General features: G+C 45.9%; 1 protein-coding gene across 5 annotated transcripts in view; it reads right to left on the bottom strand.

Annotated features, from left to right (window-relative positions):
- The window catches only part of PACSIN2 (protein kinase C and casein kinase substrate in neurons 2), a 909,220-nt gene that overhangs the window by 785,909 nt on the left and 101,703 nt on the right, over positions 1–21,608 (bottom strand). For all 5 annotated transcript variants that reach the window (XM_069628223.1, XM_069628220.1, XM_069628219.1 and 2 more), the window contains exon 2: positions 2,579–2,651. The gene's annotated coding sequence lies outside the window, so the exon portion shown is untranslated. The remainder of the gene's footprint in view (positions 1–2,578; positions 2,652–21,608) is intronic.

The raw sequence follows: 21,608 nt of genomic DNA, 5'->3' as shown, positions 1-21,608 counted from the left end.
TCTCGAAGGTCTGCCTTTCCAAAATCAATCTCAAGGGAAGCATCAATACCACTAATCCTTCATGCGAGACTTCTCTGAAATCAGTTCCTCAGGTACTGATGGCATCCCGTACTGCAACCCAAAGGGTTTTTCTTCTTCAGAGGACTCCTCTGCCCCTTCATAAATTGAAGAGAGGGATTTAATGCAGTCTGCTTGTAGCAGAGGTGTACAAGTCCTTTCCAACGAAGTATGAATTATAGTAGTCATAATCGGAGCCGAAACCTTCGAAATAGTAGACGTCGATGGCCTCGACAAATGTGTCGACGGCTTTGATGTTCGACAACGTCAATGGCTTCGACGATTGTATCGAGGGGATTGACAAAAGCGTCGCTGAGGAGGTTGACACTCAAGGCATCAGTGTCTTATCCCTCAGTGACAGCGCCACTGGCATCGATGATGCATGTTTTGGCTCTGTAACTGGGGTAACGTTCGACATCGATTGCATCTTTTTTTGTCTTCGAAGAAACTCTCTCGACTCGAGGGATGAAATCGATCGCGGAGATTCGGCGGCTGGGTCAGAAGACGCACAGCTTTTGTGCTTCCTAGATCTTTCGACCGGAGCAACGCCTCTAGGTGTTGTTGACGAGGGCAAGACCGCGTTCTCGAACACCTTCATCATACAAGTCTAAACTCCTCCCACTGAGCCGGTGTACTGAGCTTGGAAAGGCAAACGACCCTTTCAGGTGAACTGGACGACGAGGAGGAAGAAGGCTCCTATTTTTGCCATGCCTCGAAGTCGAGGACTGGTGTGAACCGCTTCTCGAACGGGAACGTTTAGACCTCTTCCGACGAGGAGAAGTTCTCAACTCCTCTGAAATGTTATGTTTGGATGGTGTAGAGGGGGATTTTTGAGGCTTACTTGCCGCCAACTTCCCTCTATGCTCGCTGAAAGCTCTGGCCGTCATCAACAGGCAGTCCTCACACTCTGAACACGAGTGACTCTGACCCAGACACTACAGGCAGATCCTGTGTGGGTCCGTCACGAACATCTTTGCCCCACAATCACTGCACTTCTTGAAGCAAGACCGAGGAGTGGACGACGCCGAAGACTAAGCCATTACTTTCGAAAGTTTGATGACATTTCTAAGAAGATTCAAAGATTGTTGTCAGGAACTATGGCGATACGCATCCAAAGCTATGAAGCACGGAAAACGGAACTGAGGCCAAAGGGTGCTGCGCGTGCTACTTGTACCTGCAATGATGTCGATACAGAGGCCTCCAAGGGACACCGACACAAAAGACGCCGACTCACAGCGCCCCCGACTGAAAAAATAATTCAGAGGCAGCGAAGCTGGCATATGGAAATATCAAAGTTAAGGAATACGTGGGAGGACACAATCCATTCGAAGGTGTAATTTGGCATAGGGTTTGGGCTATTTCAAATTCCGTCCCTGTGGCAGCCATTTGACACAAATTTGGTCCATTTTCTCTAAAAGCACGAGGCCAATAATTCCTTGAGCCAACTGCAAACCCCATGTATCATGCAATCACAAAGGAGCTGAAGACCGGGGTAGTGCCCACTCTCAATGATTTCATCCAACGTGGCAAAATACTACCTAGTCAAATAAATCTTACAAGGGAGGATTTGGTCAGGGACCCAGTCAGGACCCAAAAAACATTTTGATTGTGATTGGTGCAATAACACAGAAAAAATGCATGGGTGCGTATCCCTAAGGCAGCTCAGGGAGGATCGCAGAATTAGAGGGGCACCAGCCCCCATATTATAAAGACAGCCAGCAACAAAATTAGAGAGGAATTCATCAGATTTCGTTGGAATCTATTACTGACTAAAGAGGTCATGATCAGAAGGAACACTGTTGACCTTTGAAACAGTTTCGCTAATTGTATACGTGCCTAATAAGTGACCAATAAATAGAATTGTTGACCGAGACAATTCATAATGAAGATTAGATCATAGGGAAGGGTTGGTGTAAACATTAGAACACCTAGTAGTTGAATGTCCGAATTTGAGATCCACACGGTATTTGCACTTCAAGAATGGTTTTGATTCCTGTAGGTATATAGATTGTGAATACTTTGAGAAAATGTATCTCTGGTCAACAGAGGAATTTAGTGGTCTCAAATTTGAACTTTCGGTATAGTTTGAATTTGAATAAATATGCACTTAGGAATGATGTGTAACAAAAGAACGAGAAAGTAAAATAACTTATTTACTTTTCTTCCCTTATTTTAGTAATGTTTTAACTGGATTTAACTAGTCTTAGTGAATTGTATACATATGATTGTTATTCCTTTAAGAAAAAACATTTTGAGACTGTGATTTTAAGAACTGTATGTTTTTGGATTGTTGTTTTATTACATTGTTAAGGTTGAATGAATTTTAACCACTAAACAATGAAAAAATATTTGTATGAAATACACAACCTAATTTAGCAAATACAGATATTGCATATTAAACATTGAAAAGTCTTAACTCTTAGCAAATACATTTACCATCAAGCTTGTGTAGGCAGTTAAGATCTAGCACAGTTTACTGCATTCTTAAACACTTATGCAAACATTTCTAAAATATGCATACCGTCTGCAGCAAGTTATTCTATTTCGCAGAGGTCTTCGGAAATCTTGGGTCTGCTCTCTTTGGGCACTGATGCCTGCAAAAATAAAAATAAAAATGAATTGAATAAACATGATGAGCACAGCTAAATACGAACACCCTTTTAAGTCATGGCTATCTAGGAATAAAAGAAGGAACTACAACCTGTTTCTTTTTGATAAAGATTACAACTTTGGCTACCCACTATGAAAGTAGTAGCTCAATAAAGTTATACCCGAGGTTAAAGCAATCCCCAGGTTAAACAACGTTCTGCCATTCTATAGCCTTGCAGCTTACAGTGACCTTTCTGGTTAAGTCTTGGTCACTTCTAGCCACCCAGGCTCTTGAAATGCCACATTTGGCAGATCTATTTAACTTCAGGCAACTGCTCTATTAGCATGGCTTTTACCACTGCACTAGGCACTTCATGACCATGACTATGACAAAGTAGGGTAAATGCAATAGAATACATGGCAGCCTGCCATATCTGTATAAAAGTCTGGAAATAATGTTTGTATAATAGGCTAGTTGTGACCTGTAATACGAAAATCTCATCACAACTGCTCTGTAATCAGTTCAAATGCCTTGCTTGCAGGGTAGGTTTCTGTGACACATTGCAGTCAGTACTTGACAAGGAACTGCTTATGGCACAATATTTAATGTGTGCACTGCTTGAGTTTAACTCATGTGAGCAATAATCTGCATGTTATAAAACTTATTTTAAAGAACACAGTGAAAGCTATTTCAATACATTTTATTAAACTGCTTGAACTATTTTTCTGCAACACGTTAGGAGCTGCATTATTGCTTTTTTAATCCAAAATATTACATATTCATTATCATTATCAGGATCAGCAAATGGAAGGTCTCTCATTATATTAAGCAAGAGAGAAGGTATTCAAGGGAATGGCAGTGTGTGGCCATGTCTTGTAAAGAATAAAATACACCCTATCATACATAAAACATGATATTGCAAGCCACCTTGGTGTTCTGTGACCCTACAAAAGAACTAAGCATCTGGCCTTTTTCCTTTATTTGGTCATACAACTCCTTGGAAACTTGCAATATCCTTATACAATGTGTGTTAAGGGGGTACGTTATCCCAAGCTAATGGGATAAAATCTCTCTCAATTCAAAAATCCAAGACTGATCATGAGGATGCTTAAGACCAGCACTAATTGTTTACTCTTCTAACTTGGCCTGCAAAAACAGATTTCTTTGAACATCTTGAAAGGTCTCGTTTTGGATACATGGGAGAAGGTGGTTGAGTTTTAAAAAAGTGTCTATGTCCATGGTATAATCCCACCATCTAAACATTGTAATGGCCAATGTCAAACCAAAGAAGCTAAGTGGAGAATATCAAAGAATCATAATGAATTGGATGATCTTCGAGGATCCTAATCTTTTAAGGTAGATCTTGGGGATAAAAAAAAGGTGAGTTTACGTGACCAACGGCAGGACATAGAAAATAAGAGGGAACTTTTTTTTTTTAAAACAAATCAATTTTTGCTAGTACCCAGGCTGTATGAAAGGGCAATTATGCCCACCAAGGAAGTCTGTGAAGATTAGTTATGTATTCCTAAAGTAAGCAATATCTAAGGTGGAATTAGAAATGAGAAGCAGCAATGTTCTAATGCTGCAACAAGGTTGGAAATGAAAACCCATAATTATGTTTTGAATTTCAAAACAGCAGATTCCAAAGACCTCAAACGTCTATTGAAAACTAAGTTCAACTTGCAAAGCTTAAGATTTACTCCTTGCCAAAGGGCATGACGAAATCATCCATCAGTGCATGGTTCAAAATTGCTGGGAGCAATTTAGCTCCTGCTTCTGGCCCTGGAGAGCCTGGTTAGCTTGACACCAACAGCTACCAGGAGCTACTGTTTGCTCTCGAGGCCATCTGGTACCATACAAACATACCTATGTGACATTAACTTTCTATATTGGGGAATGTCTATAAAGAAATGTTAGAGACATCTAGAAGGCATTGAAAGCATCATGGATTGTATATAATTGACTAAAAGTGTGCATCTCAAATAAATATTAGATTTGGGTCATGCCATGGATTAGCTTCTGATTCTGTAGGGGTAGCTTCTGCCTACTAGGCGATTCCCAATACCCAGGAGCTAGTTTTAGCTCCTGCTCTTGAAATCTAAATGGCCTATGCAGGACATCACAAGGTTTACAAACCTATACTTGAAAAAAGGGGGCACCAACTTTCTTTGAAACAAATCTATACCTACTCACCTGTTAAAAAAGGGCATACCTTCTAATCTTGTATAATAATTACCTCCTTATAACAGGTTTGCTACAGCCTCCAAAATACTGGAGTAAGGAACAAGTTACGTACCTGTAACTCTTGTTCTCGTAAATATTCCCTGTTGTCAGGGTGGGAATCCTCAGTAATATTCAAAGCAGTTCAGCTTATAAGCTAAAAACTGCTCTGTGCATATACAGCCTATTGCTGTCCCTGTGGTTCATACTGCCCAAGCCAATGGCATTTGTCCTCCTCAGCTCCACCCCCAGTGACCATCTTCACATTTAGAGGCGTCTGTGAAATGGCAGCAGGAATCAAAAGAGCCATAGGAGGGGCAGGAGGGAGTTGCATATGAATCCATGTAAGACACTCATGCTGAAGCACAGGAGTTACGGGTAAGTAACTTGTTACTTCTCCAGCATGGGATCTTACATGGATTCACAAGCTCATGAATAGGATTTTACAACAGTACATACACAATCACAGGAGGTGGCAAAGACTCAGATGCAATACAATAACTCACCTCTGGAACACACTCGCCTGGACTGAACAGGTTGCGAAGCACTGCCTGGCTGACACGGGACTCAACTCGGGAATCCCTGTTGATGCAGTAGAATCTCGTTCAAGTATGAGTTGGCCTATACGTAGCAGCCCTGCAAATGTCCAGCAGGGGAACAGCAGACAGGAACTCCGTAGAAGCAGCCACAGCTCTGCTGGAATGGGCTCTTGGTCTTCCTGGAAGCAGCCTGTTCGCAAGGATGTGACAATACGTGATACAGCAACCTGAAAATGGAAGCCTTGGAGAGGGCATTCCCTTGTCCTCCAGGTGCAAATATTACAAAAAATTGAAAAGTTGTGCAAAAAGATTTAGTGCGTGCAACATACAACTTTAAAGCATGCGCCACGTCCAACAAATACAAAACCTGTTCTGCAGGAGAGACAGGATCGGAGAAGAAGATGGCAGAACTAAAGAAAAGTGCAAATAAAAGCCGGACAATACCTTTGGAATGAAAGATGGATGAGTCATCAGCATGACCTTGGACTGATGAAGACAAAATAAGATGGTTTGCAAGAGAGAGCCTGTAACTCTCCAACAAGCCTGAATGAAGTGATAGCTACCAGAAAGACAGTCTTCAAAGAGATAAACTTCAGAGAAACACTGAAGAGGTTCAAACGGGGGACTCGTCAATTTTGACAGAATGACGTTGAGCTCCCAGTGCAGGGACTGGAAGCAAGGAGTAATGTCCAAACTCTAGGTTTGCAGGAGCCAAGCCGCCAGTTTCAAGGATGCTCGATTGTGGTGGTGGACGTGCCCTTCGTCTCTGGAGAGCAGGTCTGGAAGAGGAGGCAGCTTTGCAAGGGGCCACAGACAGATGGACAAGGCCTGAGATTTGCATATTGTCTTTCCCCTTCTGTAATGGCTGGGCAGGCAAAGAACAATGGTCTGGAGGGTTGCCCAGAGCAATGCCAGTGGTTAAGATTCATTCTAAACGTTCCAGCCATCACCTCTTTTGTTTTTGCTTTGTCAACCCGAGTGGGACGGTTGTGCACAGATGTGGGTCCCGTGCCTGCTGGGCCTAGAGACCCAAGCTACTCCTCACTGATGAGGTCCAACAAGGCCAAAACATGTCTGTGGATGCTTGTGGTCTCATGTGACCTAGCAGTTCGGGCTGGACTGGCCTTTTTGGGGTGGGACCAAACCTGATTTGCATTTGGTCTTTCTCCTTCTGTAATGGCTGGGCAGGCGAAGAACAATGGTCTGGAGGGTTGCCCAGAGCAATGCCAGTGGTTAAGATTCATTCTAAACCTTCCAGCCATCACCTCCTTTGTTTTTGGAAAAAGCCTGAGTACCAGATCTGCCTGGGCCACACCAGGGCTATCAGTATCATCTTGATATGCGTCTGTTTGAGTGCCCTTATCACTCGCAGAATCTGGAAATTCACAAAAACGTGTAAAGAAATTGGCCCTCCCAGAGAAACAAGGCGGCACCCCCCCAGACTCCTTGGTTGCGGGTACCAGTTGGCAAACTTGGGGCACATTGCGTTTGCTGCTGTGGCGAACAGGTCGATTTGAGGGGGGGCTCAATCCGCAGAAGAGCAGATTAATTGGCGTCTGATTTGGCTCCCATTCATGGCAGGATTGTAGTTCCCTGTTGAGTGAATCTGCAATGGTATTGTGAATGCCCACCAGATGGAACTGAATGCGAAACATTTTCTACGCTATCACCTATTCCCACATTGCTTGCGCTTCCTTGGATAGAACGGGAGAGCAGGTTTCCCAGTTTCCTGATGTCGAACATGGTGATTGTGTTGCCCGTGAAGATGCAAACTATCTTGCCCTGGAGTTGGGGCTTGAATGACTTAAGAGTTCAGAACACCGCCCGCAGCTCCAATACGTTGATGTGAAACTCCTCTGGTTGCCATAAACCCTGACATGAAGTTGCCCTGTGTGTGCTCCCTGCCCTTCTAGGGAGGCGTTGGTGGTCACTGTGGCCTGATGCGCTGACAGACGAAAAAGAGCGTCTTGCGTGAGATGCTGATGAACGGACCACCAATGAAAGGTCTTCCTGAACACTGGAATGAGGGTGATCTTGTCATTCCAGGAGCCCGATATTCATCCACGAGGTTTCATGTGCAGCCTGCAATGAGGGATCTGGAGGATGAATGAAGACATCATCCCCAACATAGATTTGATGGAGCGTAAAGTTGTCACTCTAAGTTGAGAGTGGTTGTACTTTGCTCAAGATGGCCTTGACCCTCTCCTCTGAAGGAGAAGCCAGGCACGTCAGTGTGTTGAGATGTGAGCCCAGCAGAAAGAGCGTTCTGCGATGGCGCCATGCAGGATTCTGGAAAGTTGATCGAGAATCCCAGCAAAGTTGGGCACCTGATGTGCTCTTCAGTGTGCTGTAAGGCCAACGGGTGAGCGGGGGCGCAGATCAGCCGGTGATCCAGGTAGGGATAGACTTAGATCCCTGAACGCTGTAGATGGCCCACCACTGCTGCCAGACCCTTTGTGAAGACCCTTGCGGCTGACTTGTGCCTGAAGGGAAGTGCTTTGAATTGGTAATACTGGTCGTTCACGACAAACCGGAGGACGCGTCAGTGTCTGCAATTAATGGGGTTGTGAAAGTAAGCATCCTCCAGGTCTAGGGACGCAAGTAAGTCTCTGTGCTCCAGTTGTTCGAGCACATACTGCAAAGTGAACATCTAGAACTTTTGGGACTTGAGAAATTTGTTGAGTTGTATCAGACCGACGATGGGCCTCCAAGCACCTGACTTCTTACTCACCAGAAAGTATCTGAAGTACACCAAGGAACCCCAGAGGCACGTTGGCACGGTCTCTATTGCCCCCGACAAGTGCGCCACTCATTGACAAACTGATAGACTGCCTCCCATTGGGGCCCTGGACAGGGTCATGCTTGTTAGGTCGTCTGCATCCAGGAGAATGTTCGACGTCGATGCTGTGTTCCACCTATGTAGGACTGTGAATGTCCTCCGTATGCCTCTTGTGTGCTGGAACATAAAGGTTGATGATATGTTGGCCTATACCCTTTCGGGGACCTGGAGAAATGGCTCTTGGATGAACGAAAGGACGGTCATCGTTGCGGAAGAGTACCCAGCGAGCTTGCTGCATCTGTGTCCGCCTTGATAGACTTTGGGGTCTCATCCAAAGCCTTGCAGAAAAAGATGCATGGCCTCAAAAGGCATATCAATAACCTTTGATTGGACATCAGGGTGAAAATGAGTGGCCTTCAACCAGCCCTGCCTGTGGAGCACTCTGCTGTTGCCCATCTGTCGGAAACCTGAATCCGCAATGTCCAGAGCGACTAATCGAGTGATCTGAGGCAGCCTCTCCCTCATGAAGAAATGCCAACGCCTCTTTGTTCTTGTTTTCCAGGAGGAAGTCTAAGATGGGTCCCAGTTTATACCATAGCTCCATATCTTATCTGGAGAGTATGGCTTAAGTGTTAACCGCCTTAATGGTGGAGGCGGCGGTAGAGAGGATGCGCTTCTCAACCGCGTCCAACTTCTTACCCTCTTGGTCCGGTGGAACCATGCATGGAGAGGAGGGGTTAGTGCAAGTTTATCATTGCAGTAGAAATTGTTGGGGAGGAGCTAGCGCCTTCCTGCACCCCCAAGCGCTTTATAATTAGGCAAGACTTCTAAGCCCTATAGCCCTGAGAAAGCTTTTCTAATGCAAATATAATCACATACAGACATCAGTGGCCACTAAATGAAAATAGTATTTAAATATAAGATGCAAATAACTATTAGCTGAAAACACTTGCAAATGTTATTCTGTGTAGTTTAAAATCTCAAAGCCTAGTAAACAGCAGAATCCTCTGTGCCAAAAGGAATGCAGCCTGTGCTAAAAATAGACTACAGGCATTGTGTGGGGCCCGGCTAGCTCCGGCAGAGCACACTAGGTAACTAAGCAGCTGTTCCCTGTCCATCACAAGCCAATGGAGACTAAAAAAAGATTCAATGCATGCCATACAGAGTACTAGGAAAACAAGTTTTTTTTTGGAGAATTGCTGGCCCAGATAAAATAAGAATATTGAGTGAAGTGTTGAGAGTATGGCGAGAAGGTGTGGTTATATATGAATGTTTATAATATAGAAAATGATGCAAAACAAGAGCTACAATGTATTACTACGTAGGTTGGTCTAAATGTAAACCTCGCCATGCAAAAGGAAAGTTGGAGAATCCCTTGTATGGCAAGAAGAACAGTTTTGGATGCGCTATGCCAGTATCCAGTGACCAAGTCAAACAGTATATAAAAGGTGCCTGCTTGGCATTAGTCAGCAGGAGCCAGCCAAGGAAGACCGAATGCTGGTCGGAAGGGCAGAGTCCTCTGCTCTTCCCCACAATCCTCATTTTTGTACAGATTACATTTGTTATCCTTGCAAGATGAAGACTCATGGCCTTAATTCCCTAGAGGGGTGCATTTATTCGGGTGCAAGCGGGATAGGGGTACCCCTGTAAATTGGGGTTCACTTTCAAAACCACAGTCGAGTGAAGGCTGGGACCAAAGAAACTTCAGGGGAGAATCTGGTATTCTGTGCTTATCTAGACGATCCTTCTTTGGAGTGACCGAGAAAGGAGTTTTCATGACCAATAAGCCATCTTCCCATATGTCGTCGAGCAGTGGAATTGACACCACCGATTTCCCAGAGGACTTTCTTCTGGAATAGGAAACCCTCCTTTTTCTCAAAGACTAGGTTGAATAAATTTGCTGCACGGGTCAACAGTGTATGAAAGGATCCCATCTCATCTGACGAAGAGTCCCTGGAGGGCAGATCCACATCAGGGGGCTCGCCATCAGCCGGAATCAGGTCCTCAAAACTCATCTGTACCTGGAGTACCTTGTGAGGTGTCAGTATCTGGATTAGTATCCGTATCTGTAAGGGCAGCCACAGGGATGGAAAACAACCTAGGCATAGGCATATGAGGTGGCACTAAATGTGGCCTCACCCCTGAGGGCAATGGGGAACTTCTTGAGGGAGGAGCCTGGGGATCAGTTGCAAGCAGACGCTGATGCAGCTTGAAAACCAAGGTGTGCAGGGTAGACAGGATGTCCATGGAAAATTCTCCAGGAACTGCTCCCATAGTGGCTGCGGGCAAAGGCATAGTTGGCAAGGTTGGTTGAGGAGCAGCGGGCAAGAGCACAGTTGGCAGCATTGGACGTGGCTCCGGAGAGCGATGAGGCGGTTGTGGCTGCGGAGAACGAGGAGGTCTAGGAAGAATGGACCTCTTCCAGATCAGAGGAGAAAAACCTGTCTTGGAGCGAGTGCCTGCATGTAGCAATTGAGCAGGAGGTAATGTTCCTGGAGAACCCACCGACGACAGCGTGAAGAGTGGTTGTGCCTTGCTTGGCCATGGGGTGGACAGAGAGCTGGCAGCATCTCTAAATCCAAACTCACACCCATGGCAAAGGAGGCAATGACCTGAGTCTCTGGTGACGTCAGCAGAGCTAAAGCTGGCCGGATGAGGGTGACCGTGGGAAGTAGAACAACTTTGTGGACAGTTACTGTAATTGTCGACGAAGCCGTGGACGGAACATTAGTAGATGTAAAATGGGTAAAGAAAGAAACCAAAGGCAACATTGCACATGTGGCGAGTTTGGTATACTGTGACAGTATTTTATTGGCCAGTGGATGCTGGAACATTGCACATTTTCAATTGTATTGTAATACTAGGCTAATGAAGCCTGTATGTCTGAAAAGATGCAGCTAACAAGTATTGACAAAAATTCACAGCATTTCAGAACAAAACAGCCAACTTATGTTTCAGCCAAAGGAAAAGTCTTTATCAAGGCAAAGAGGGTGGCCTGTATGGTCCACCAGAAGACTTGGTCCTACCATTAGAGGACCAGTTAGAAGGGTAGGATAGTGGACCAAAGATAGTCAGTTTAGTAGCAGGTTATAGATGACACAGTGTCTCGGGTAGTTACAGTAATTTTGCTAGGGTGCTCCATGTGCAAGGGGTCAAGGCTATGCTGCAAGTCATTCCTGACATTATCAGTGCAATTTTAGAAGCTGCGGATACAGTGCCAGACCATATCCTGATGATGTGATATAGGAGAGACAAGCCTGCATTCTACAGAGCAAGTTGACTGACTGCAGTCGCATAGATCTGATGAGGTCGCGACTGACATGGCAGATGCGTTAGACATGAAGCACATATGCATTCCTGCACAAAGCGACACACACATTTTAGTTTACTGCTAATAGAGACAAAGGATATGCTTATCGCCCATCAACAACTGATCGAAGTGACAGCAGCCAGGAAGATCACCTTAAGGTCGAGCAACCGTAGAGTGCATGATTGTATGAGCTGAAGAGGAACCACTGCCAAAAATGTAAGAACCAAATTCAAATCCCAAGCATGAAAAAGAAACCGGCATGGTGGAAACATGTTCCTTAAATCTTTCCAAAACTGTGTAAAAGTGGGCATCATATATGATATATGATATGGCATTTATAACATGCCTATACACAAGTGGTTCAAGGCGCAACGAGGCAAGGGAAGGGAAACAGAGGGAAGACAGACAACGATCCTACTAGGCCAAGTGTCAGTCAGATCGCGCAAGTTCAGGGGAAGGGGAAAGGGGTAAGTGCGGGGAAGGGGAGGGGACAGTGAAGTGCATATATAGAATAAATAACAGTAAGTAAAAGTAGTGCTAGCAGGTGGCGAGTGCAGGGGTAAGTGCGGATAACAGGTGTCAAGTGCTGGTAGTGGGACTGTAGGGATACAGAAACAGTCCCCAATTGCAGAGCTTGCCAAGAAGACAGTGCAGGTGTGCGACTGGCGGGGGAGGAGACCTGGGCCCGAGATCAGAGGGTGGCCAGGTAACCAGTGCAGTTTCAGTTTCGGTCAGAAGTCAGCAGGGGAGAAGAAGAAAAAAAGCAGAAGCAAAGAGGAAGGCTTTGAGCTGCTTCCGGAACCGGAGATGGTTCTCAAGTTTCAGGGAGGCTGTTCCAGAGGGAGGACCCAGCCGAAGAAAGATCTACCACCAACTCGTTGCTTGGAGAAGTGACTGACCCTGAGGGAGTTGGAGGAGGATGAGCGCAGGGTTCGAGGAGGAAGATATTTAGGAAGAGAGATTTGAAGGTATAGAGGCCCCAGGCCCCAGAAGGCCTTGTGGACAATGCAAAGGGTTTTGAATTTAATTCTTGCAGCCACTGGGAGCCAGTGCAGAGATTTCAGTCCAGGAGAGATACAATAACTGGGCTTGAGGCCAAGGACGAGTCTTGCGCTCCTGTTCTGGATGAGTTGCAGAGGCCGAAGAGTAGAGGCAGGCAGATTTAGAAAGAGGCTATTGCAATAATCCAGCCTAGAGAGAACCAGAGCTCTGGAGACAGTGAGCTTCGGGGGCAAGGTGAGGAAAGGAAGAATACCACTGAGGAGGTGCAGCTGGTAGTGTGACTTCTTAGAGACGTCAGAGATGTGAGGAGAGACGGAGAGTGTGGAGTCGAAGATGACCCCAAGGTTTTTAGTCTCGCAGGTGGGAGCAAGAAGTGGGCTAAGAGAGACTGGCCAGAGGGAGACGGGAAATGAGGGTGTGGGGTGCAGATGAGGAGAATCTCAGTCTTACTGGCATTAAGGCAGAGGTAATTGGCAGCACACCACTCCTGGATGGCAGACAGAAAGTCAGTGATGAGAGACTGAGAAGAGGTGGCCAAGGGTAGCCTGAAAATGAGCTGGGTGTCATCCGCATAGCACTGAAAGTTGGGGCATAAAGCGGCAATGCAGTGGGAAAGAACTGCCAGGTATTGGTTGAACAGCCAGGGAGAGAGGTTAGACCCCTGGGGGACGCCACAGGTAGAGCAAATGATAGCAGGGGGGGAAGGCCCCAGTTGGACCTGGGAGGGTCGGTCAGAGAGGAAAGAAGTCAGCCACGCCAGGGCCTAACCGGTAATACCCAGATTATCACAGAGGCATTTGAGCAGGATGGCATGATTGACTGTGTCAAAGGCGGAGGAGAGATCGAGCAAGATGAGGACACAGGGGGTGATGGAATCAAGGTTGGAGAGCAGGTCTTCATGGATGTCCAGGAGAATAGTTTCTGTGCTTCTGGCCGCTCTGAAGCCAGACTGATGGTTATGAAGGCAGCCAACAGATTCAGTGTGGAGATTGAGCTGGGAGATGGCCAGCTTTTCAAGGAGTTTGCCCAGGAAGGGAGTGATGGAGATTGGGAGGTAGTTAGTCTGGCAGGAGGGGTCGGCAGAGGGTTTTTTGGGGAGGGCGTGCTCAAGGGAGTGCTTCAGGGTGGGATGGGAAGAGTCCATTGGCGAAAGAGTGGTTGCAGAGGTTGGCCAGGGCAGGAGCCAGGGAGTCGATGTGGTCCTTAATAGTTTTGGAGGAGCAGGGGTGAACCTGTTTGGACAAGACTTTCATAGATCGGACTTGTCTAGAGACCTCGTCAGCGGAGAACAGGGGAAAGGCAGAGAAGGAGGGAGGAGAGGTGGCAGCAGAAAGGCCAGAGGAAGAGCAGGGAATAGAGGGAGGAGGGGAGAGGATGTCTTGAGTTTTGGAGATGAAGTGAGAAGCCAGTGCCGTGCAAAGGGCCTGGGAGGGGACAGGAGAGGTAGACACTGCTGCAGGATTAGATAGTTCCTTGCAGATTTTAAACAGTTCAGTCGAGTTGTTAGATGCTGCAGAGATGCGGGCTTGGATATGAGCTCTCTTCTTGGTGAGGACAGAGAAACGGTATTGCCTTTGTAGCAGGCAGCAAGCCAGTTTGTCAAGACGATGTACATGAAGCGCGCCATTTCCTCTTAGCCACCCTGCACCTGCATTTAAGGGTGACGAGGTCTGAGTCGTACCAGGAGTTGCACTTGGCTTTGGGTTTCAAGCGGATTCTCATGACAGGGGAAAGAATATCAAGAATATCAGATAAAGGTCCTCTGCTCCAGAGTACCCGATAGCGGTGCCAACCTGAGGGCCAAATCAAGAACCGAGGTGATCAAATAGGACAACCAGTCTATCCTTATTGTGGCATCAGATGGAAAACATTCACAGTCTGCAGGCATAGACCGAATTGGTCACCAGTGTCCTGGCTGTCAAGAGAACCTCCAGGACCTCAGAGGTCCCATTCCTTAGATTTCAGCCGCTCAGCAGCCACGCATAAAGATAGAGGCTATTCAGGCTTAGAGGGAAGATTCTACCATCTGAGAAAGTAAATAAACATTGCTACTGCTGCTCTAAGAAATATTCTCATTTCGGGAATTTGTAACACTGCCACATGGAGTTTGACTTATACCTTTGAACCCCACTATTGCTTAGATTCAGATGCTCGGCCTGATGCCTTAGTGGGCCAGGCATCCTTGAGAAATAAGCTTGGATCACCAGTTAATTGTCAGGGTGATGTTTCTTCTTCACTTTTACAGCGTTCCCGTCTCCCAATGGAAGAGGATGGGCTTGCTATTCTATTTAATGTTTTATAAATGATACTGGGAATCCCATAACAAAGAAGACAACGTTACTTGTATTCTTATTTCTCCAACATCAGAATCTTTATTGTTACATGCATAAACTTGCCTGTACACTGCCTCACATCTGGATAAGGGTTCCATCTATGGAAGATGATGAAGAGGGAGGAATTGTAGTCTTCCCGCTCTAGTTGTACAAGAAAATGGGCACCATTTGCCAGTGAGGAGTTTGATGAAACACTGTAGAGCCTGGTACATTAAGAAGGCAGTGTACTTTTGTAGGACTCACTGTTTTTCATTTTAAAGTTGCATATGCACTGCCATGTTTAATTTATGCAGCACTTTGCTTTTTGGAGGTATACTGCGATTGCTTGTCAAGGCAAGATCTACTCAACATTTTAAAAATATTTAAAATGTGTTCCAAGATCAGTCACAGAGAAGTACAAGCTTTTATTTAGGTAAGTATTTTTACAAGATGGCCCAACAGTAAAATAGGATCTTCGCATAACCAAAATGGCAGGATGGTTCTACTATTCTATCTAAATTTGACCTTTTCATATAAGAGTCCCCCCCCGTCATAGCAAGCTCTTAAACCATCCCATCTTTGTCCCGGCTGCTCACTCATTTCAGCTCTCTGGGCATTACAAGCTAATAGGGTTCCTGAACCCTTTTTCAGATGCCTGGCTAGTTAAAGGCTGCATGAGGTCCCGTACTCAAGACCAACGTTAACACATAGAGCTGTCAGTAACCTTCCCTTTCTATCCAACTGTGGAATAGAGGTGGCGATAACATGTGGTACAACTGCCCGGGGATGGAGGAATACCTCCACCTCCGGGCAGTCGTCACCACCCAATGTTATCACCTCCTCTACTCCACCACAACTACCTTGTTATCTCTCTATATTACCAATACCACAGGGTACAGTGGAGTGATTGGCCAGATGTTCTTTGAAGAGTAGGGTCATCGTGTCTACTGTTAGTGGAGCATCTCCATGGGGTTTTGAGCGACTACAGATTCACTTGCAACAGTAGTAGGACACACGCTACACTTTCTATGATTGAAACTGACTACTTCTGAAGCAAAGAGTTAGTTTGCTCTTGTTAGGAATTTGGGTCTGCCTACAGAGGGCTTCAGGCCCCGAATTAGGTTCCGTCAATGATAATCGGACTGCCGGTATTGATCGGAGATGGGGAGGTTGAGGGGGTGTTTCACTGATGATTCTCTGGACTGCACTGCTACAGCATCAGGATCACTGACTGTCCACAGCACAGACTTCATGGAGTGCTCAGCAGAGTCAAGGTTACCAGAACTGTCCGTACTGATGTAATATGGACCAATGGAGGGTGGCCAGGAAATGTTCCTGATGAAAACCAGCCACCCCACTGCTCACTGACTCAGATAGGCACCCGGCTCTTCGAATCACACCTCCACTTCCCCATGCTTGGTGGACCCCAGAACCAGGCAGTCGACTGTCAAATCACCTCCATACAGGCAGAGAAGGTTAATGCTTATGAATGATAATGAAGATCACACCATAGAGAAGATAAGTCCCAGAACCTGTTGATCATATAAACCTTTTACACCAATGGTGTACCCCACAGTCCCTTCATCTTTGATAACAGACCAACTTCGGTTTTCAACTGTGCTTACATACAAAAAAAGAAATGCTGAACTGCAGTCCTGAAAATCTGCACTTGCCACAAGCCATTTCCTAGTAAGAAAGGTGTGTTGTGTGCATGTGGTGAACGAGGGTAAATTTGGTTAGGGACTCCATTGAGGGCCCCAGGGAGATATGGCTCGGGGTACTGGCACCAAGATGTGCGAAAGCCTCATGAGTCTGACACAGACAACAGGTTCAAGTTCCTCAACAAAGTTTTATTTTAACTTTAAAAAGGCCTGGTGGATGAATGCCTAACTTTCCCTATGCTAAGGTGGAATTTCCCAACCTGAAGAAAACAAAGGGTAGTATATGTCAGGAAGTCCAAAACCTATACTTGCCCTCATAACTAACCCAGGGATTGAAAATGAGTGGAGCTAGGAGCTATTTAGCTCCTGCCTGTAGCCTAGAAGAGCCTAGTTAGCTTAACACCAACAGCTTCCAGGAGCAACATTTGGCTCCCCGGGCCAACAAATGCCGTACAAACACATGTGATGAATCTGATGATGTCACCACTTCTTTCCCGGGGAAACCCTCTCCTCATGTGGCCAGCGGACGGCAGCTGCTACTTGATCCTGGCCCTGTGGGTGGCTATTTGAGGGAGGATCACATGAGGGGAGGCAACCCTCAGGAGGGGAGGGGATCTGTGACAGGATATCAACAGGTGGAACACGGAATCTGTGCCAATTAAGGGACCCTAGACCCCTTTCCTATAACCTTTGGAACAGTCCCTTCCCTAATGGACTCAGGGGTTGTACTTATACTACCATTCCCCTAAGAGTTACTGGGGCGAGGAAGAACAGAAGTTACCTAAATAAAGATCCCTTTTCCAGTACTGTGACAAGAAAGATCCCCAATGACTCACAAGGCAGTTATACGATTAGTACTGTGACGAGGGAGAAGAATGGTGGAAGGAGGATTACATGCAAGAACCACATACAGCAGTCTAGTCTTTCCCAAAATCCTACTGGCCAGAGCCAGTATAAAAGCAAGGAACACATCAGGAAGTATGGGAGAGGCCCTCCCTGGTGGGCCAAGGAACAGGAATCGTTTGTTGCAGAAGGGGTTTTGAAATGCTGTTCCAGAGAAGGGGGAAACCTTGCCCCCCCCCCTAACACCTCATGGAGAATTGGGGAGAACTGGAGGGAACCCAGGCGACCGCTGTGTACTACAAAAAGGGGGTGAACCCCTGGGCATCATCAGTGTACAAAGGGAAGCTAGGAGTTCCGCCATTGGGAGAATTCTCCAGCTCACGGCAGAGGAAAGTACCCCCGGCGGCGCAGGACTCCAGACAGCTACGAGATGCAAGAGGGCAGCCCGGTGAGCAACGCACTTTGGAGAAGCTTGCAGAAACCAGAGCAGAGTGCGAGGAAGCAAGTTGTGATTCCTGAAGGCTGCAGAGAATGGGACACCGTCCAGAGTACAGACACTTACCGAAGAGACCGACAGCAGCAGGGAGAGTCGTGGGAGACAGAGAAACAACCGACTTGGAGTTCAGAACAAGCACTGTCGGGCAGTGTAACAAAGCCCTAGACAGAGAGACTGTGGTCTGGGACCGTCAATACGAACTGGGGGAAGACCAAGGAGGGAAATCAGAGACACATTGTGTGTTGAACCATGATGAAAGGTTTACCGAATTTTTGTAAAATAAGATGAGTGAAGGGATGAAAAGTACTGATCCACATTATTTGCATGGCAAACATGTCCTGGCAGGAGTATGCCAGGAAAAGTCAAGTCTGCAAGTGTGCGCAGTGTCACACTGTCTGACAATGTATGGTGGCTTGTTTAAACACCCTGTGCTTATTAAATCGCCTTATGTTCCCTCAGCTCTTGCCAATTCTCGTTTCATTCCAATGTACAGTTCCTTGCACTGGCTTGGCTGTGGCCAGGATTAAATCGCCCATATCTTGCCTTCAAATCTTTGTGCTCTGTTGGGTTTGCTCACTTAGTGCAGTTCATTATTTCCATGCAGTTCACAACTTTCCTTTAAGCAAAGTCCACAATCTTTCTCTCACTCCTTTCAGGACGCCAGAGTGATTACAACCTGTTCTCAATTTGTTTGATATTCACAATACCTTTACTTCGTTTTAACTGATGTTCAAGTCGTTTAGTATTCAAAATACGTTGCATTCACTTTATTTCTGTCACTGCCTGCCAGCCCGGTGTTCCCGCTTTCTGGTTTCATTCACTGGTCGGCTTTAGCGCTACTCGTGAGTCCTTCTGCCGCCACAGGTTTCTGGTTCGCTGTGCAGTTGCTTGCGTCTTCTTCCGGCGGTCTTCTTGTGGCTCACGCACACCCAGCAACGTTTCCAAGATGAAACAAGATAAATACGACTGCTACCTTTGGTCCTGCTGGCCTCTGTCTCACGGCTTCACCGGCCTCCAGCTTCTTCCTTTACTGCTTCTTGCTTCATACACTCTGCACTGCTTCACAGGCTTCCAGCGCTGCTCCTGCCACACCGCCACACAGGAGAGGTCTCCTTGTACGCAGCTGACTGTGCTCACGCAACTCGCTGTGCTTCCACAGCGGACTGCATTTGGTTTGCACATCCAGTTTTTGAAAGCTCCGTCCTTCAGTTTCATTACAAAAATGACTAGACGGCTCACCAGCAAAGCAGTAGTCCTGCCTTGATTATGTTGTCCTCATCCTCGTCCCAGTACTTGGTTGGGGCTGAAAATGCTTGTTTTCATAAAATGAAGATGTGTTGGTTAGGGGTGTCACGGTATTAGTTTTATGACGGTATTATAACCTTCTTGCCAAATGACGGTATATCATGGTTATCACGGTATAGCAGGTGGAGTTAACCAATCTTAACAAATATTTTCTAAAAGGTCATAAATTGTCAGATTTATCATCACAAACAAAACCAGGCACCCAGGGCCAGAATTGGGCTTTTCAACATACATTCCACTGAAATGCCACCCCTTGCTTCCACCAAACACAAACACACGTGTGGAGAGGAGGAGGGGGGGAGGGGCCTGCTGCGACTGGCAAAGCAAACTGAATAGCTTTTCTTAAGTGGTCATTTTGGCTTTTAGCTCCCCCACTGGCTACTGGTGAAGATGAACATGTTGCCATCTTTATAACCTGCATGCCACAGATCAACGGAGGCTGATGGTAGTATAAGCTTGTGCGCATATACACACACACACGCACACTCTTTTTATGTTACAGCCATTAGTTTTCTTGCGGGCCAAAAGGTGTTCATGTAATCACGGACATGTTACCCTTTCGTATGGCAGCAGGGAATACCCACAGAGATGAGTGAATTTCGCAGCGTGACTTATTATATGTAAATTCAATGATAGAACCAGGGAAATCCCCCATTGTCATATTTTTAGCAAACATCCATTATAAATATATAAACCCCAAAGCCGCCAACCCAAAGTAAACCGTTTCCCTTTCTTGGCACTGTATTTATTCTTCCTATTGCTAACATATTGATTTTGTGTCAGGCACGTGTGGTTTACGGAATGGCATTAAAAACTGCTCCAACTGAAACTACTTGGCAGATGGCACATCCAACGGTGCAAGACGAAGACTGCGCAGCACTTGCTTACTGCAGCCTTTCCAAATCAGATTGAAAAGCAAACTTCACGGTATGAACAGTATACCGGTATAAACAATGTGACTGTTATTATTGTTCAATTGAGTGGTTCACGGTATCTTTAACGGTATACCGTTATACCGTTACATCCCTAGTGTTGGTCTGGTTGTCTTCTTCTTCATCCCAGTACCATCTTGATGCATTTGGGGGGATATTTTAGGAGAATCACAATGGCACGGTTGACAAAAGCCTATGAAGGCTTGGGGGATAGAGAGTTTATGGCAAAGGGGGATACCATGTCTCACCTAAGGATGTCCTCTCCCCACTCCGCAAGTCTCCTCCACCCAGGTGATCCTCCCTCGCATATCCACCCGCAGGGAAAATAAGGGAGGACGCCCTCAGGTTCCTCACAGATGGCAGCGAAAAGATGGCCTCTCCGCAGTGCAGAATATAATCATAATTGAAGATCAAAAACATCTAGAGACTGAATATAGTTTATGCTGATGTAGTACATATGTAGATGTACTCACTGGATGGAGTGCTACTTTGGTAAATCTAGGTAGCTTTGTGTGTTCATTATGTAAGAGCAAAGGCAAAGCTAGAGACTAAGCAATGGAGCTGAACTAGGTGAAAATTGTAGTTTGTGAACTGTAGCCTTTAGGGTAGGTGGTTTAAAGCTACAGGTTAATGAAAGTCAAGGAGTTTGCAATCAGCTCATGGGTTGCACAGATATATGTAACCAACAGGCCACAGAACTACATTTTCCATCAAACGCATGTACCTGTATGATATTGTACATGTTCAAAAGTGTTCTCTAATGCTTGTCATTATGACGCCCCTTCCCCTACACAATTAAATATAGCTCACACTGTGAGATTTCGATACACTAACAAACAGAACTTACGGAAAATCATGGAGGTACTGAAGTGTTTTATGGTGTCCTTACCGTAATTATGCTTTATGTAATCACTGAAATTTTTAGGAATGGGACGGCAGGACAAAAAAAAAAAAAAAAAAAACGTAGCATTCTTATTACTGCGGTTTGCAATTATTTGAAGAAAAAAGAAACTTTTCCTGGCTAAAATTCCCACGCAAATCCAGTGACCCTTTAAGAGGAGACAATTACTGCTGCACTCTCCATTAGCCCCTTTAAACTTGCTGCAAACTAAGGAATTCGTGTTTGGAGAGCCCAGAGGACAAGTGAAGAATGCAATGAGGACTGTTTTCTTAGAAGAGGGTAATTTAAAATCACCGGTTTTGCTATTAAAGTGTCAAAATGATAAGCAAACCTACAGAATTACAAGGTAATACTGCTTATTTTATGCCTTGACAGATGCGAGGAAGAGCAGGAAAGCAATGGGAGTTGAGTGGGCCCAATTCTCTGCCCCAGCTGTTTGTGCATGTTGAATGACTATGGTGGCACTTTAAATCACTTCAAGCCATGACAATTAAATGTTGGTCCATGCTCAGTTTTACTTCAGAACTACCCAAACCAGCATGCCCTACAGCCGCGAGAAAACCCAGTGACCACATTGGAGAAACCGGCGTCCAGCAATGTCTCCCAAGCTTCAGTGTTCTAGGAACCACACGCTTTGCAGGAGCACTTCAAGACGCTAAGG

Source organism: Ambystoma mexicanum, chromosome 12, assembly GCF_040938575.1.
Source record: "Ambystoma mexicanum isolate Mex_15411 chromosome 12, UKY_AmexF1_1, whole genome shotgun sequence".
In the NCBI taxonomy this organism is placed as follows: domain Eukaryota; kingdom Metazoa; phylum Chordata; class Amphibia; order Caudata; family Ambystomatidae; genus Ambystoma; species Ambystoma mexicanum.
Note: the sequence above shows the minus strand (reverse complement) of the source record. Positions and strands in the feature narration are given on the sequence as shown.